Here is a 16440-nt window from a genome sequence, read left to right on the forward strand (position 1 = left end):
CCTCGGGTGCCCCTTAAATGTTTCACCTTTTACCCTTAACCTATGACCTCTAGTTGTAGTCTCACCCAACCTAAGTGGAAAAAGACTGCTTGCATTAGCCCTATCCACACCCCTCATAATTATGTAAACATCTATCAAAACTCCCCCTCATTCTCTTACACAACAGGGAATAAACAGATTAGGACCCATTCAAGCTTTCCCTATAACTCACGTCCTCAAGACCCGGCATATTGTATAAACAACATTCGCATTCTGAGATTTACTGAAGAATAGAACTGTTGGATGTTACAATCGTCCATTTGCTTTAATACCAATAATGCCAATGGTTCTTCATCTTTCCATTGTTCACCACTTTAGTTCATCTTGTTGTGACTAAGCTTCACTCCTACTCCTTTCCACTTTAGTGCTCAGTTCGTGATAGACAAGCTTAGCATAGCGCCATCTTGTTGATCCAGCTCAGGGGCCTGGCTGCCCATGATCCAGCCCACTCTCACATATTTGTTTCATTTAGAGAAACAGCGTGGAGCTGGCTCTTCACGAGCCTCGCCATGCAGCAGCCCACCTATTTAGCGCTAGCCTAATCACAAGCCAAATTACAACGACCAATTAACAGACAGCGCGTCTTTGGACTGTAGGAGGAAACCAGAGCTCCCAGAGGAAACCCACGCGGTCTCGGAGAGAATGGACAAGCTCCTTACAGAACGGTGCTGTAATCGAACCATGAATTCTGGACCACCCCAAGCTGTAATTGCATCACGATAACCGCTACACCTCCATGGCATTGTTTCATTACTAAGTTGGAGTTACTGAGATCAAACCAGGACCAATGATCTGTGTCTCACTAAGATACTTACTCCAGGATACTGGAATTTATTACATTTGAAACAGCGAGAGTGAGTTTAGCTGTTCAAAGCAACAAACTAGGACCTAATTTTGAGCTAAGGTACAAAATGGGATTTGTGATGGACCCCATATCACCATTTAAAGTGTACAGTGAGCATCCAGCTGGTGCAGAACAACTTAAAGGTCGCAGGGCCAACCAAGTGAATCTGTAGAGCTCCTTGGGAAACATCAGTGAACAGTTTGAGGCATTTCATAATCTCTCAGGGAACAACTCTGTCAAACCTCACAGTCGTTCTGCCAGTGATTCATCCAAATCATTGTTATCATCATCCGTGATTTTGTCACCGGCATCAAGCTGCTGCTCGACGCTCAGCTCTGATGCAATCAGACTGCCATCATACTCCCTGACTATGTTATGCCTGCAGTGAACATTGAATTGACTTTATTACTTATATCCTTCATATACATGACGAGTAAAAATCTTTCCGTTACGTCTCCGTCTAAATGTGCAATTATAGTAATTTATAATAAATAGTATGTACAACAGGACAGTCAATATAACATAGAAATACAGTTGTGTCAGCGTGAGTTAATCAGTCTGATGGCCTGGTGGAAGAAGCTGGTCCTGGCTTTTATGCTGTGGTACCATTTCCCAGATGATAGCAGCTGGAACAGTTTGCGGTTGGGGTGACTTGGGTCCCCAATGATCGTATGGGCCCTTTTTACACACCTGTCTCTGTAAATGTCCTGAATAGTGGGAAGTTCACATGTACAGATGCGCTGGGCTGTCCACACCACTCTCTGCAGAGTCCTGCGATTGAGGGAAGTACAGTTCCCATACCAGGCAGTGATGCAGCCAGTCAGGATGCTCTCAATTGTGCCCCTGTAGAAAGTTCTTAGGATTTGGGGGCCCCATACCAAACTTCCTCAACTGTCTGAGGTGAAAGAGGTGCTGTTGTGCCTTTTTCACCACACAGCTGGTATGTACAGACCACGTGAGGTCCTCGGTGATGTGTATGCAGAGGAACTTAAAGCCGTAACTACACAGTGCCAAATGCCAGGTAGAGTGTGGTACAGGTTTGATGCCTAGACTCCATCTCCAAGTTCAACTCAACCTGCCCTTAAGCTGCACATGACTGAGCACACATTTAGCGCAAAAGTGACCCCAGTCTGCCCTATTTGAAGGAATAAGAAGAAAGCACACAGCATCTCCTCCACCTCAGGTGACTGAAGAAGTTCGACATGGGCCCCCAAATCCTCAAGACCTTCTACAGGGGCACCATTGAGAGAATCCTGACTGTCTGTATCACCGCCTGGTACGGGAGCTGCACCAACCTTGATCACTGGGCACTGCAGAGAGTGGTACGGACAGCCCAGAGCATCCGTGGATGTGAACTTCCCTCCGCTGAGGACATTTACAGCAGCAGGTGCAGAAAGAAGGCCCGGAAGATCACCGGGGACACCAGTCACCCTAACCAGGAACTGTTTCAGCTGCTTCCGTCTGGCCAACACTACCGCAGCACTAAAGCCAGGACCAACAGGCTACAGACGGCTTCTTTCTACAAGCCATTAGACTTTTAAATTCACACGCCTGTACGTCGCAACAGTCATAACGCAAAGATTTTTACTCCCTCACGTTGTGGGACGGACAGATTCTCAACTCTAATTGTCAACTGAGGAGGGGAAGAGAAAAAGAAATGGTGCATATATGGACCCCTCAACTCAAGCACATGGGATTTCCCCATTCATCAGAATTACCACAGGTTCCCTCTTCCATCGACCTTCGCTCTGTCACTAATCATCACCGCATCGGCAAAATACATTAACCATCACAACCGTGTGATGGGAGTCCTGTAAACGGAGTGGTGTCTGTGGCTAGAGGTGCAGCCGGTAGAACATGAAAATTGAAGACCCCTCTCCTTGACCACCCACAGGTCAGCAAAAGGACCTCATGCAGATATGGGAGATCTCTCCCCCCTTTTCAGCTTTCCCATCAAAGCTTCAGTGTAGTTATTCAGCAGATACTGAGCCTACTTCCTGAAGGATCACTCGTTACAGATCCCCATGTGTGGTCCACTTCCTGCACAAATTCCCGGTAATTACTTCTGCTTCTTAATCAACTCCTTGGGCTGCTGGCTGCTGCTCACCCCTTTTGGAATATCTGAAACCAAGTGCTGCCCACGCGACCTGCCACGGGAGTTCGCTGGCACTATCCTGACAGCAGTTCACATCCCACCTCAAATGGACATGAAGCGGATTATATCCTGTGGTCACTGCCTTGAAGCAGGATAGCCAGAGGACATGATCATCAACCAGACCAACTTCAAGAGTGTGTTACCAAAACACCACCAGCGTGATCCCTGTCCCACCAGGGGCCTAAACACCCTCAATTGCTATAAAACCATCAAAGATGCCTACCGAGCCATCCTCCATCCACACTTTGGTAAATCAGACCACCATGTTGTGCTCCTTCTCCCTGCAAACAGAAACTGAAGTGGGAGAACCCAGTACTGAAGGTCATTACAGTGCTGGTCTGGGGACACGGGTGAACTTCTGCGTGACTGCTTAGAGCCAACAGACTAGTCATAGACTTGGCGGCCAGGCTAGATCACCGCCATCACAGACTTTATTAGCGAGTGCATCCCAAAGAAGGCCGGGTGTTCCCAAACCAAATATCATGGATGAATGGAGGGAATCCACCCCCAACTGCAGCACTCAAATCAGGTGTCCTTGACCTCTACACAAAATCAAGGTATGACGTGCATAAGGCTCTCAGAGATGCCAAGGGAGAGGACTGGTCATTGGCTGCTTGGCTGAACAGAGGAGCACTTTTAGTAACAGACGAGGTGGCATGCAGAGGGTGAGAAACATTGTCCAGAATTGCCAGTAGAGTCCTCTGTTCTGCCACAGTCTCCGGTGTGGCCAGTTTGACTCCTATAACAGACAACCTTTCTAATCAGTTTATTGAGCCTGTTGGCATTACCCATGTGGATGCCATTGCCCCAGCACACCACCACATAAAAGATTGTACTGGTAATAATAGACGGGTAAAACATGTGAAGGAGAGGCCTCTATACTCCAAATGGCCCTTCTTGTACACAGCCACTGTGTTGGTGCTCCACTCAAGTCTGTCATCCAGGTGTACCCTCACACTACATCTATGTCCTCACCATCAATAGTAACAGGGAACAGTGCAGGCTTCGTCTTCCTGAAGTCCATCACCGTCTCCTTTGTCTTACTGATGCTGAGCTGCAGATGATTCAGCTTGCACCATTTGACAAAGTCCTCCGCCAGGGCCCTGTATTCATCCTCCCGTCCTCCCTTTATACACCCAACTGTTGCTGAGTCATCAGAGAATGTCTGTAGATGACGTGACTCAGTGCTGTATTTAAAGTAAAGTCAACATTAAGAACCCTCACCATCTGGGACATGCCCTGTTCTCGTTACTACCATCAGGGAAGTACAGGACCCACACTCAGCATTTCAGGAACAGCTTCTTCCCCCTCCACTGTTAGATTTCTGAGCAGTCTCTGAACCCATAGAATCTCAGGTAGTGACGAGCGGGTGTACAGGAGTGAGATATGCCAACTAGCAGAATGGTGCCGCAGCAACAACCTGGCACTCAACATCAGTGAGACGAAAGAGCTGATTGTGGACTTCAGGAAGGGCAAGACGAGGGAACACATACCAATCCTCATAGAGGGATCAGAAGTGGAGAGAGTGAGCAGCTTCAAGTCCCTGGGTGTCAAAATCTCTGAAGATCTAACCTGGTCCCAACATATCAATGTAGTTATAAAGAAGGCAAGACAGCGGCTATTCTTCATTAGGAGTTTGAAGAGATCTGGCATGTCAACAAATACACTCAAAAATATCTATAGTTGTACTGTGGAGAGCATTCTGACAGGCTGCATCACTGTCTGGTATGGAGGGGCTACTGCACAGGACCGAATGAAGCTGCAGAGGGTTGTAAATCTAGTCAGCTCCATCTTGGGCACTAGCCTACAAAGTACCCAGGACATCTTCAGGGAGTGGTGTCTCAGAAAGACAGCATCCATTACTAAGGACCTCCAGCACCCAGGGCATGCCCTTTTCTCACTGTTACCATCAGGTAGGAGGTACAGAAGACTGAAGGCACACACTCAGTGATTCAGGAACAGCTTCTTCCCCTCTGCCATCCGATTCCTAAATGGACATTGAACCCATGAACACTACCTCACTTTTTTAATATACAGTATTTCTGTTTTTTGCATTTTTAAAAAATCTATTCAATATACATATACTGTAATTGACTTATTTATTAAATATTATTTTTATTTTGTTTATTATTTTTTTCTCATCTGTGTTACGTATTGTATTGAACTGCTGCTGCTAAGCTAACAAATTTCATGTCACATGCCGGTGATAATAAACCTGATTCTGAACTATCTCGTTATCCCCCTTTTAAAACATTTATTTATCTTGATTTTTGTTGCAACTTACAGTAATTGTTTTGGTGTTGCACAAACAAATTTCACAGCATATATCACTGATAAGAAGCCAGCACTTGGCTCTGGTGCGGAGCCTGACAGCGGGTGCCTCCAGGCTCTAGGAAGGACTGCTCTTCCTCATTGTTACAAGCCCCCAGTATGATAAGGGGGGCTCTTGACATCACAATTTATTGATTTGCTTAGTGATACAGCGCGGAGTCGGCCTTCCTAGTCCTGTGAGCTGCATCGCTCCAGCAACCCCGCAGCCCTGATTAACCCTAACCTACAATGACCAGTTAAGAACGTCTTTGGACTGCGGTAGGAAACTGGAGTGCCCGGGGAAAACTCACGCATCCCACGGGCAGGATGGACAAAGACTCCTTACGGACGGCGCTGGAGTTGAACTCTGAACTCCAGAACCACTACGCTACCCTGGCGCCCTATGTATCTCAACGTAACCTACCTCATTTGTGATCTTGCGCTTTCTTGTCTACCTGCACTGCACTTTCCCTGCAGCTGTTACACGTTTTTCTGCATTTTGTGGCGGTTTCACCTCCTTGTACATCAACTCATTGCGCATGATTTGATCTAAACGGTATGCAAGGCAAGCTTTTCACTGCGCCTTGGTACGTGACGATATTCAACCAATTCCGATTGCCATAGCATGGTGCACCTCCCCTTTAAGAGACGAGGCAAACTTCAAGCTGTGAAGTCGGCTGGTGGTCATTCATAATTTTTGACAATGCCGAAGTGCCGAGCCAATGAGCAGTCCGGTCGGTAATGACCTAACAGAGAAATCACTCAAATGCAAAGATGTCACCCTGCCTGCTTCACAGCCTGCTGTCACAATTCCTGTGCTCATTTCGATTCCCCCTCTCTGTTCTAGCCCTTATTGATCATGTGCCGTGCCCCGCAGTTATCAGACGTTGTCACCCTTCACTTGACAGGACTAAATTGAACAAGACAAAGCAGCTTCAGGGAGATCATCAGACAAGGGGACGAAAAGTATGTGTCAAGCTGTGTTGTTCAAGAATCTCATGAATAAAGGCTTGGAATGGTTCAGATAGAACATATAAAGAATAATGAACTGGGAAAATAATCCCATCTATCCAGTCCAATTTCTTCTTTTGTATTTTGGGTCTGTATTTTTAGGACACAGAGGTGGCTACAAAAGCTAAAAAACTAAAGGTGGGACACCACAGTAGCATAGTGGTTAGCACGTCATTATTACAGCTCGATGCATTGGAGTTCAGCCTTCAATCCTGATGTCATAAGAACATAAGAAATAGGAGCAGGAGTCGGCCATCTGGCCCGTCGAGCCTGCCCCACCATTCAATAAGATCATGGCTGATCTGACCATGGACTCATTTCCACCTACCTGCCTTTTCCCCATAACCCTTTAATTCCCTCACTATGCAAAAAATCTATCCAAACTTGCCCTAAGTATATTTACTGAGGTAGCCTCCACTGCTTCATTGAGCAGAGAATTCCACAAATTCACCACTCCCTGGGAAAAGCAGTTCCTCCTCATCTCCATCCCAAATCTACTCCCCGGAAGCCTGAGGCTATGTCCTTTAGTTCTAGTCTCACCTACTTTCCTGCCTCTGTAAGGAGTTTTTTTTTAAGCATGTTGTACCAGACATTCAGCCATTCTTGTCTGGCACGTGGTGTCAGGATTAACCGGGTCACGATCTGAACGTTCCTGACTCGACCCTTGTACTTTTTACGAGGCTGAGCGGCTAGTTCGACACTCTACCCGGCACGGATGGAAAGCGTGCTCGGGGGTGGCCCAACCTGGATTCGAACTCGGGAACCTTCACTCCGGAGTCCGGCGCTGATCTCACTGCGCCACCAGCCAGCGGTGTTACTCTTCGTCTTCCCCGTGGGTTTCTTCCAGGTGCTCCGCTATCCCCCCCCCACAGTCCAAAGGCATACCGGGCAAGTTAAATGGTCATCGTAAAATTGTCCCGTGATTGGGTTAGGATTAAATCAGGGTTGTCAAGGGTTGCTGGACGGCATAGCCCAAAGGGCCAGAAGGGCCTGTTCCTTGCTGTATCTCTAAATAAATAAAATGCAAAAGATCTGAAATAAAAGCAAAAATAAAAATCCAGAATGTACCCAGTAGGTCCGCTAGCCTCTGTGGGGAGAGAGAGTTAACAATGCCCTGCCATCAGAACTCAGCTGCAAAGAGGAGGGAAAGGTGAAGAGAACAGAATGCAAGGTGTGGAGACCATGATTACCCAGGTGAAACTACTGCCACCTGGTTCATCCGAGCTCACCTGCCGGGACAGGTGTGAACTGAGGGCGTTCGGAAGGGAATCAAATTGGGCCGGAACGTTAGCGTAGCGGTTAGTGTAACGCTGTAGAGCGCCAGCGACCCGGGTTCAATTCCCACCATTGTCTGTAAAGGGCTTGTACGTCTCCCCAGTTTACTCCAGGTTCTCCAGTTTCCTCAGTTTCCTGCCATGTCACAAGGATTTACGGGTCAGTAACTTAATTGGTCGGGGTGTAACTGGGTGGCACCAATTCGTTGGACCAGAAGGTCCTGTTGTTGTGCTGTATCAACAAAATAAGTACAAAATAAACAAAGGACGTGTGTAACCATGAGAGAGAGCTGCTGGAAACCTAGGTAAAAAGGGGATGCTGGAATGATTTAGCAGATCACACAACATCTGTGGAGAGAGAAAGAGTGGGTTACGTTTACAGGATGATGACCCCCACATCAGATCCAGCCACTTCTGACACACAGAGTCAAGGCTGGAACTTTCCAATTCAGCATTGAGTCTCCGGAGCTATAACACATCTAAACAGAAATCGACATGCCTCACTGCTTCAAGCAAAACTCAAACTACTGGAGGAACAGTGGGCTAGGCAGCATCTGGAGATGGAAACGAACAGTCAGGATTTCCAGTCAGGACCCTCCATCTGGTTCATTTCAAACTCAATGCCATTCAGCCACACACTGTTAACTGAAACTTTGTTCCTCTGGGGCCAGGATGAAAAACACAATACACAGAGTCACACGCAGCACAAAGAGTTACGATCACAGAATAATATCGGCACGAGTCCCCAAATGGCACAGCCTGGAGATCGACAGGTTGATGTAAAGAGCGAGGTGCATGTTTGTGAGAGACAGTATAATGTTACTGGCACTATTATAATAAGAGCAGGAATCATATTATGTGTGAGACAGCAGCAATAAAAGATGAAAAAGTGACAGAGTGTGTCTGTGATTTGGGAAGTGGAGTTGGGGGTGGTGGTGGCAGCAGGTTGCTAAGAAATCTAACGGCCTGAGGGAAGGAGCTGCTACCCAGCCTGCAAGTTCTGGTTCATGTGCAATGGTGTCTCCTGCCCGGTGGCAGGAGGCCAAAGAGCTCGTGGGAAGGATGGAGGCACTGCGTATGAAGTGCTTCTGATATACGTCCTGAACAGTGGGGAGGGGAAGGGAGACCCCAGTGATGTTTTCAGCGGTCCTCACTATCTTGCGATCTGATGCGCTGCAATTCCCGTACCAGGCAGTGACGCTCTTGATGATGCATCAGTAGAATGTGGCGAGAGAGGGGGGATGCTCACCTGCCACAGTTTCCTCTGGAAGTGGACATGCTGCTGTTCTCTCCGGGCTAAAGAGGTTGTGTAGAGAGACCAGGTAAGACTGTCAGTACTGTGCATGCCTGACTCACTGATTCCCTCCATGGAGAAGCCATTGATATGCAGTAGGGAGTGGTCAGCCTGTGCGTCTTCCTGAAGTCCGCAGCCATCTCTTTCGTCCTGACCACATTAAGACTCGTGTCGTTGTGCTTACACCAGTCCACAAGCTGCTCTACCTCCTCCCTGGAAGCTGTTTCGTCATTGCTGCTGATGAGGCCAACCACTGTTCTGTTGTCTGCAAACTTAATGATGTGGTTAGGATTGTACAGTTCTGCACTAGTAATGTCAAAAGCAGGGGGCTGAACATCCAGCCCTAGGGGGCACCAGTGCTTAGCGTGATCTGCCTGCTGGGCTGCACAGTCTCTGAGCTCACGCCAGGTCCTGCAGCTTTGCGTGGGTTAACCCTGGCTTCCGCCTTCCTCACCTCAGCAGTTCACAGTGCCTGCTCCTCGGGGGAGGAGGGGCCTTTCTCTCCAGCGCATCATTTAGTGCATCAAAACGTGCACAGAAGACATTCAGCCCGTCAGGAAGAAAGGCATCACTGTCATTGACTTTCAGGGTAATCTAGCAGTCCGTCATGGCCTGAATTCCCTACCACATGCACCATATGTCCCTGGGGTCACAGAAGTAGCTATAGATTTTCTGGGTGTGGTCCCGTTTTGTCAGAGTGGCTTCTGATTGGCCTGAATAGTAATGGATTTAATGACATTGATGTCATCAATGTCTTTCACCATGCAACAGATCACAGATCCTGTGTGTTCTTCAATGGCGATATGATGACCATAGGTAGCTGCTTCCACGAGTCAGTGTGTTCAAAACAGCCCTGTAATGCCAAGGTGGCTCCTTCTGGCCGAAGGGGTCAGATCTCATTGCAAACTGGTGTGGCACGTTTTAGCAGAGATGAGCATAACAGATATGTGTTGCCATTTATTTCAAGGGGAATAGAATACAAAAACAAGGAGATAATGCTGAGGCTTTATAAGACACTATCAGACTGCACCTGGCGTATTGTGGGCCCTTTATCTCTGAAAGGATGTGTTGTCATTGGAGAGGGTCCAGAGGAGTTTCATGAGGATGATTCTGGGAATGAAGGGGTTAACATACAAGGAGCATTTGGCAGTTTTGAGCCTGTACTCATAGGAACTTAGAAGAATGTGTGCGGCTCTCATTGAAACCTACCGAATGTTGAAAGGACTAGATAAGGTGAATGTGGAGAGGATAGGGGTATCCAAAACTAGAGGGCACAGCCTCAAAAATTGAGGGATGACCTTTTAGAACAGAGGTAAGGAGGATTTTTTTTTTTAGCCAGAGAGTAGTGAATTTATGGAATACTCTGCCACTGACTGCTCCGGAGGCCAAGACTGCGGGTATATTTAAAGCAAAAATTGATACTTTCCTGATTGGTCAGGGCACCGAAGGTTATGGAGAGAAGGCAGGTGTATGGGGTTGAGTGGGATCTGGGATTAGCCATGACAGAATGGCAGAGCAAACTCGATGGGCTGAATGGCCTAATTCTGCTCCAATGTATTATGGACTTATGGTGATCGGCGTATCCAGGCTGGGGGAGGGGTCTAGTCTTGTATGCCTCATGGATGTTGGTATATGCTAAGTCCAATGTGTTTTCTCCTCTAGTACCAAAGTCAACACATTGATAGAATTTGCTGTAAGTCCAATGTGTTTTCTCCTCTGGTACCAAAGTCAACGCATTGATAGGGTTTACTGTAAGTGGAACTGTTTTTAGGTTTGTGTGGTTAAAATCCTCGGTAACAACTGAAAAAAGCTTGTTAGGCTGTGAAGTTTGAAGGCCGATGATGGCGGCAGGCATTTGAGCTTACTTTGGGTTCAGAAAGCTGCAGGTGGTTGTAGACTCAACCAGCTCCATCACCAGTATTAACCCCCACCACTGAGGACATCTTCAAAAGGCAATGTCCATCAATGAGGACCCCCACCACCCAGGACATACCCTCTTCCTATGACTATCATCAGGGAAGAGGTACAGGAGCCTGAAGAAGCACACTCAGTGCTTCAGGAACAATTTGACATCAGATTTATGAATGGTCCGTGAACATTACCTCATTATTTAGCTCTCTTTTTGCATAATTAATTTCTAACATATTTCTTAATGTAACAGGGTAATTTTCTATATACTGCACTACACAGCTGCCATGAAACAACAAATTTCATAACGTATCTCGGTGATCATAAACCTGATTCTGGATCTGATTTCAATTCATTGGGAAAGTGCAGGAGGTCAAAGGTCGAGAAGTCAACGTGTTGAGTGAACTGGAGAACTAAAGTGACAAGAAGCCCCAGATTAACCTTGATGGAATGGGGGTGATCTGCAGGTACCGGACCTACTCAATATAATTTGTAAAGAAGATCACATTGTGACCAGCAGGTGCAGGTCCACTCATTTGAAAGAGGATGCCTGGGTGGAGGGAAAGGAAGAGTTGAAAAGATGGTATTGAATCTCCTGTAGTTTTGGGGAAACTACATAGTTAGGTGAGATAGAAGAAGGAATGATCACCAAGCAAAGCACTGGAGGAACTCAGCGGATCAGGCAGAACTTTGGAGGGAAATGGGATGTCAACATTTTGGGTCGAGACCCTTCATCTGGAAAAATAGACAATAAGACCAAAAGACATAGGAACAGAAGGAGGCTATTCAGCCCATCTAATCTGCTCCACCATTCCCTCATGGCTAATTTATTATCACTCTCAACCCCATTCTCCTGACTTCTCGCCATAACCTTAGATGCCCTGACTACTCAAGAACATATCAACCTCCGCTTTAAATATACTCAATGACTTAGCCTCCACAGCTATCTGTAACATTGAATTCCACAGATTCACCACCCTCTGCTTAAGGAAATTCCTCCTCAGCTACGTTCTAAAGTGACATCCTTGACAGAGGCTTCTGGTCATAGACTCTCCCACAATAGGAAGCATCGTCTCCATGTCCATGAGGTGCTTATGGAGTTTAAAAAATGCAAGAGAATACTAAGAAGGAAACCAGGAAGGCTAAAAGAAGGCATGAGGTTGCCCTAGCGGACAAGGTGAGGGAGAATCCTAAGGGATTCTACAGATATGTTAAGACTAAGATTATTGCAAGGAACAAAATTGGTCCTCTGGAAGATCAGAATTGTTAACTATGGTGGAGCCAAAAGAGGTTAGGGAGATTTTAAATGGATTTTTTTGCATCTGTATTCACTCAGGAGATGGACATGGAATGGAGGCAAAGCAGCAGTAAGGTCACGGGCCTTATATAGATTACAGAGAAGGAGGAATTTTCAGTCTTGAAGCAAATTAGAGTGGATAAACCCCAGCGCCTGTCAAAATGTCCCTTGGACCCTGTGGGAGGCAAGTGCTGAATGTGCAGGGACTCTAGCAGAGATTTCATAGAGTTTTGCAAGGAAGTTAACTAGAAGGCAAGGCAGTGGATGTTGCCTACGTGGACTTCAGCAAGGCATTTGACAAGGTCCTTGTGGGAAGTTAGTCAAGAAGGTTTAGTCACTTGGCATTCAAGATAAGGTAGTAATTTGGATTGGACGTTGTTTTTGTGGGAGAAGTCAGAGAGTGGTGGTAGGTGGTTGTCCCTCTGATTTGAGGTCTGTGATTAGAGGGGTGCTGCAGGGATCGCTGCTGGGTCCATTTATGTTTGTCATCCATATCAATGATCTGAATGATAATGTGGTAAGAAGTTTGAGAATTCAATGCTCATGCCATCAGATTGGAGACTGCCCATGTGGAATATAAGGCGCTGTTTCTGTAATTTTCATTTAATCTCGACTTGACAGTGGAGGAGTTTGAGGACAGTCATGTGACAGTGGGAATGGGAAGTTGAATTAAAATGCCTGGAAACTGGGAAGTCCTGGTGGGGCACAGCATATGGAGCTTGGCAAAGTGGTTCCCTTTGCAGAGCCATTTGGAATGTCGAAAGGAGAGGTGAGGATATGTCTGGCAGAGAAATCTCCTCAAGGGTGGCAAAAAGGGCAGAGGATAACCTATCAAATGTAGAGACTGGGGGAAGAGCAGAAGATGAGGACAAGAAAATCCATCCTTGATCTGGGTGGGAGCAGAAATGAAAGAATCAGAGAAGACATTGTTAGAGACAATGGTGATGGAATGGGTCAGCACATGCAAGCTGCTGGAAGAACTCAGAGTGTCAGGCAACATCTATAGAGGAGAATAAACAGTCCCTACTTTGGGCTGAGACCTTTCATCGTGACTCCAATAGAAAGGAAGCAGGAAGATACGGCAGAAGTGCTGGTGTGGAAAATCTTATCATCAGAATGAATATAATGGAGACCGAGAAACTGGGAAAACTGAGGGGAAATGAGTCCTTAGCTGAAGTTGGGTGGGAGGACTCTCGATGAGACAGCTGTGGGATGGCGTTCACTGATAAGGGACATAGGTCTCTGATGGAAGTCAGGAAAGAGAAGAGGCTGGTACAGATCACATGACAGTGAGTTCAGGGTGGACGCAGGTAGCAAAGGTCATGAAAAGTTCAAATTTCAAATTATGTACCAGTGCAGAAACCAGCAACAGTAAATTGGAATGAGTAAGGGTGTTGACATAGAGCTGAAACAAAGATGCTTTCCTTGTTTTACAAGAATGTTGCCTGGTTTGGGGAGCATGCCTTATGAGAATAGGTTGAGTGAACTTGGCCTTTTCTCCTTGGAGTGACGGAGGATGAGAGGCGACCTGATAGAGGTGTACAAGATGATGAGAGGCATTGATCGTGTGGATAGTCAGAGGCTTTTTCCCAGGGCTGAAATGGCTAACATGAGGGGACATAGTTTTAAGGTGCTTGGAAGTAGGTACAGATGGGATGTCAGGGCTAAGTCTTTCACACAGAGAGTGGTGGCTGCGTGGAATGCACTGCCAGCAACTGTGGTTGAAGTGGATATGATAGGGTCTTTTAAGAGACTTTTAGATAGGTACATGGAGCTTAGAAAAATAGAGGGCTGTGCGGTAGGGTAATTCTAGACAGTTTCTAGAGTAGGTTACATGGTCAGCACAACATTGTGGGCCAAAGGGCCTGTAGTGTGCTGTAGATTTCTACGGTCTATGTTCTTTCATTTACCCCACAAAAAGGCAGTCATAGTCTGGGCTCCTTTAGATACACCCTTGACTTGGAGAGTCATAGAGCAATACAATGTAACTACAGGCCCTTCGGCCCAACCAGACCATGCCAACCACTGTGTCCGCTCAGCTCATCTCCAATCCCTTCCGCTCCATGCTTCTATTTAATCTGCCTCAACCACTTCCTCTCCTCCTTACCCTCCAAGGGAAAATCTTGTCCCTCAAGTCCCCTTTAAATCATTCCATTCTCACCATAACCCTATGACCCCTAGTTTTTGACTTCCCTACCCTCGGGAGAAGACTATTACTTTCCACCTTATCTATGTCTCTTGTGGTTTTAAACACCTCTCTAACTCTGAACTGGCAACTGAAGCTGCCTAGAACGGCTGGAAGACCAAGATTTTCCATGTAGAAGTGGGATTCAGGGGATTCGTTGTTACATCTACGACCAGTCTATTGAAGAAGATGGGGGTGAGGGGTCACTCCCTTCAACAAGCAATCAAGTCCTTGTCAAATGCAGTAGAAGAAAGCAGCAATTGGACTTGAATTAAAAGGAAAGACAACAACTGGGCTGCAAGATGAAGACAGGAGGGTATGGAACTGAGGGGGGTGTATCTGGGACACCAGGTAGCACCATTGAACCCTCTGGAGATGTCGTGGGCTTATCAACGAAGCGTCAAAGAAGGAGGGTGCCCACCTGATGACCCCGATGACATACCTACCCTCCCTCCTTGTCACCACTCCAAACCTGCTGCCAACATTGAGAGTGCCGACTTACCATAGGGATCGAAACATCAAGTCCTAGTAGCTCTACTGATCCACTAAGGTCAGCCCTCAGTCTCCTCTGTTCCAAGGAATAAAAAAAACTAGCCTGGCCAAGCTCTCCCTATAACTCATGCCCTCTAGACCTGGCAACATTCTCATAAATCTTTTCTGCACTCTTTCCAGTTTAACCATGTCTTTCCTGTAACAAAGTAATCAAAACCCTGCATGGTTCTGCAAGTGTGACCTCAGCAACATCATATAAACCTGCCCTAGCTCCTCTGCTCAGTTTGCTGATGGATGAAGGCCAGCTGGAGGAACTCAGCAGGTAAGGTATCATCTCTGGGGAGGAATAAACAATTGGCAGTTCAGGCGGTGACCCCTCACCAGGACTGGAAAGGAAGGGGGAAGAAGCTGGAATAAGAAGGAGGGGGAAAGTGTGAAGTGAGAAGCTGGGAGTGATAGGTGGAAAAGATAAAGGCTCAGGAAGAAGGAATATTTTAGAAGAGAGTGGACCGTAGGAGAAAGGGAAGGAGGACGGGCACCAGTGGGAGGTGATAGGCAGGTGAGAAAAAGAGAAGGGCCAAGAGGGGAGCCAAAATGAGGAATGGGAAATGAGAGAAGGGCTGGGGGGGAATAAATTGATGTTCATGCCATCATGTTGGAGACTACCCAGGCAGAATATGAGGTGTCGCTCCTCCAACCTGAGAGTGGCCTCATCGTGGCGGACGAGGAGGCCATGGGCTAACATGTTGGAATGGGAATGGGGAGTAGAATTAAATTGCTGGGCAATGGGAAATCCTCCCTGTTACAGATGGGGTGAAGGTCCCCTACAATCCGGACCCCCAATCTATGTTGGGTTTCACCTGTGTACAGGAGGCCCCACTAGTAGATGAATTCGAAATATTGCCTCACCTGGAGGAACTGTTTGGGGCGCTGAATGGTGGTCAGGGGAGGAAGTGAACGGGCAGGTGTAGCATTTGTGTCGCTTGCAGAGATCACTGGGAGGTCAGTGGGGAGGGACAAAGGGAAAAGGGAATCGTGGAGAGAGCAATCCCGACAGAAAACAGGCAGTGGTGGGGAGGGAGGGAAAGGTGTGTTTAGTGGTGAGATCTGATTAAGGATGGTGGAGCTTGCGGAGAATGATGTGCCAGATGCGGAGGCTCAAGTGGTAGACGGTAAGGTCAAGGGGAGCTGGATCCCTGTTACAGCGCAAGAAGACATGGTAAGCGCAGATGTCTGGGGAATGGAGGGGATGCAGGCGAGGTCAGCACCCTGTTCTCTGAGAAAGGAGGGCATCTCAGATATTCTGGAAAGGGAAGATTCATCACCAGAACAGATACAGGTGGAGGAGGTGGAGGAACTGAGAAGGGGGAATAGCATTTTTACAAGAGACTATGTGTGAAAAGGTATTGTCAAGATCGTTGTGGGAGTTTATAAAAGATATCAGTAAACAGTCCCTCTCCAAAGATGGAGACCAAGATCAAGAAAGGGGAGAGAGACGTCAGAAATGGACCGAGTGAATTTAAGGACAGGTTGGAAACCGGATATCCCCTTTATTATTTACACTATCCTCCCTCTCTGTAACTGAAAGCACACTTGTGTTGTCACTTTTCCAGTTCCAATGAAAGACTATT

General features: G+C 47.0%; 1 protein-coding gene across 1 annotated transcript in view; it reads right to left on the bottom strand.

Moving 5' to 3' along the window:
• Window positions 1-16440, bottom strand: part of LOC140202327 (lysoplasmalogenase TMEM86A-like) — a 37960-nt gene that overhangs the window by 10892 nt on the left and 10628 nt on the right. The gene's annotated exons all lie outside the window — the stretch shown is intronic.

This window comes from Mobula birostris, chromosome 8, assembly GCF_030028105.1.
Source record: "Mobula birostris isolate sMobBir1 chromosome 8, sMobBir1.hap1, whole genome shotgun sequence".
Lineage (NCBI taxonomy): Eukaryota > Metazoa > Chordata > Chondrichthyes > Myliobatiformes > Myliobatidae > Mobula > Mobula birostris.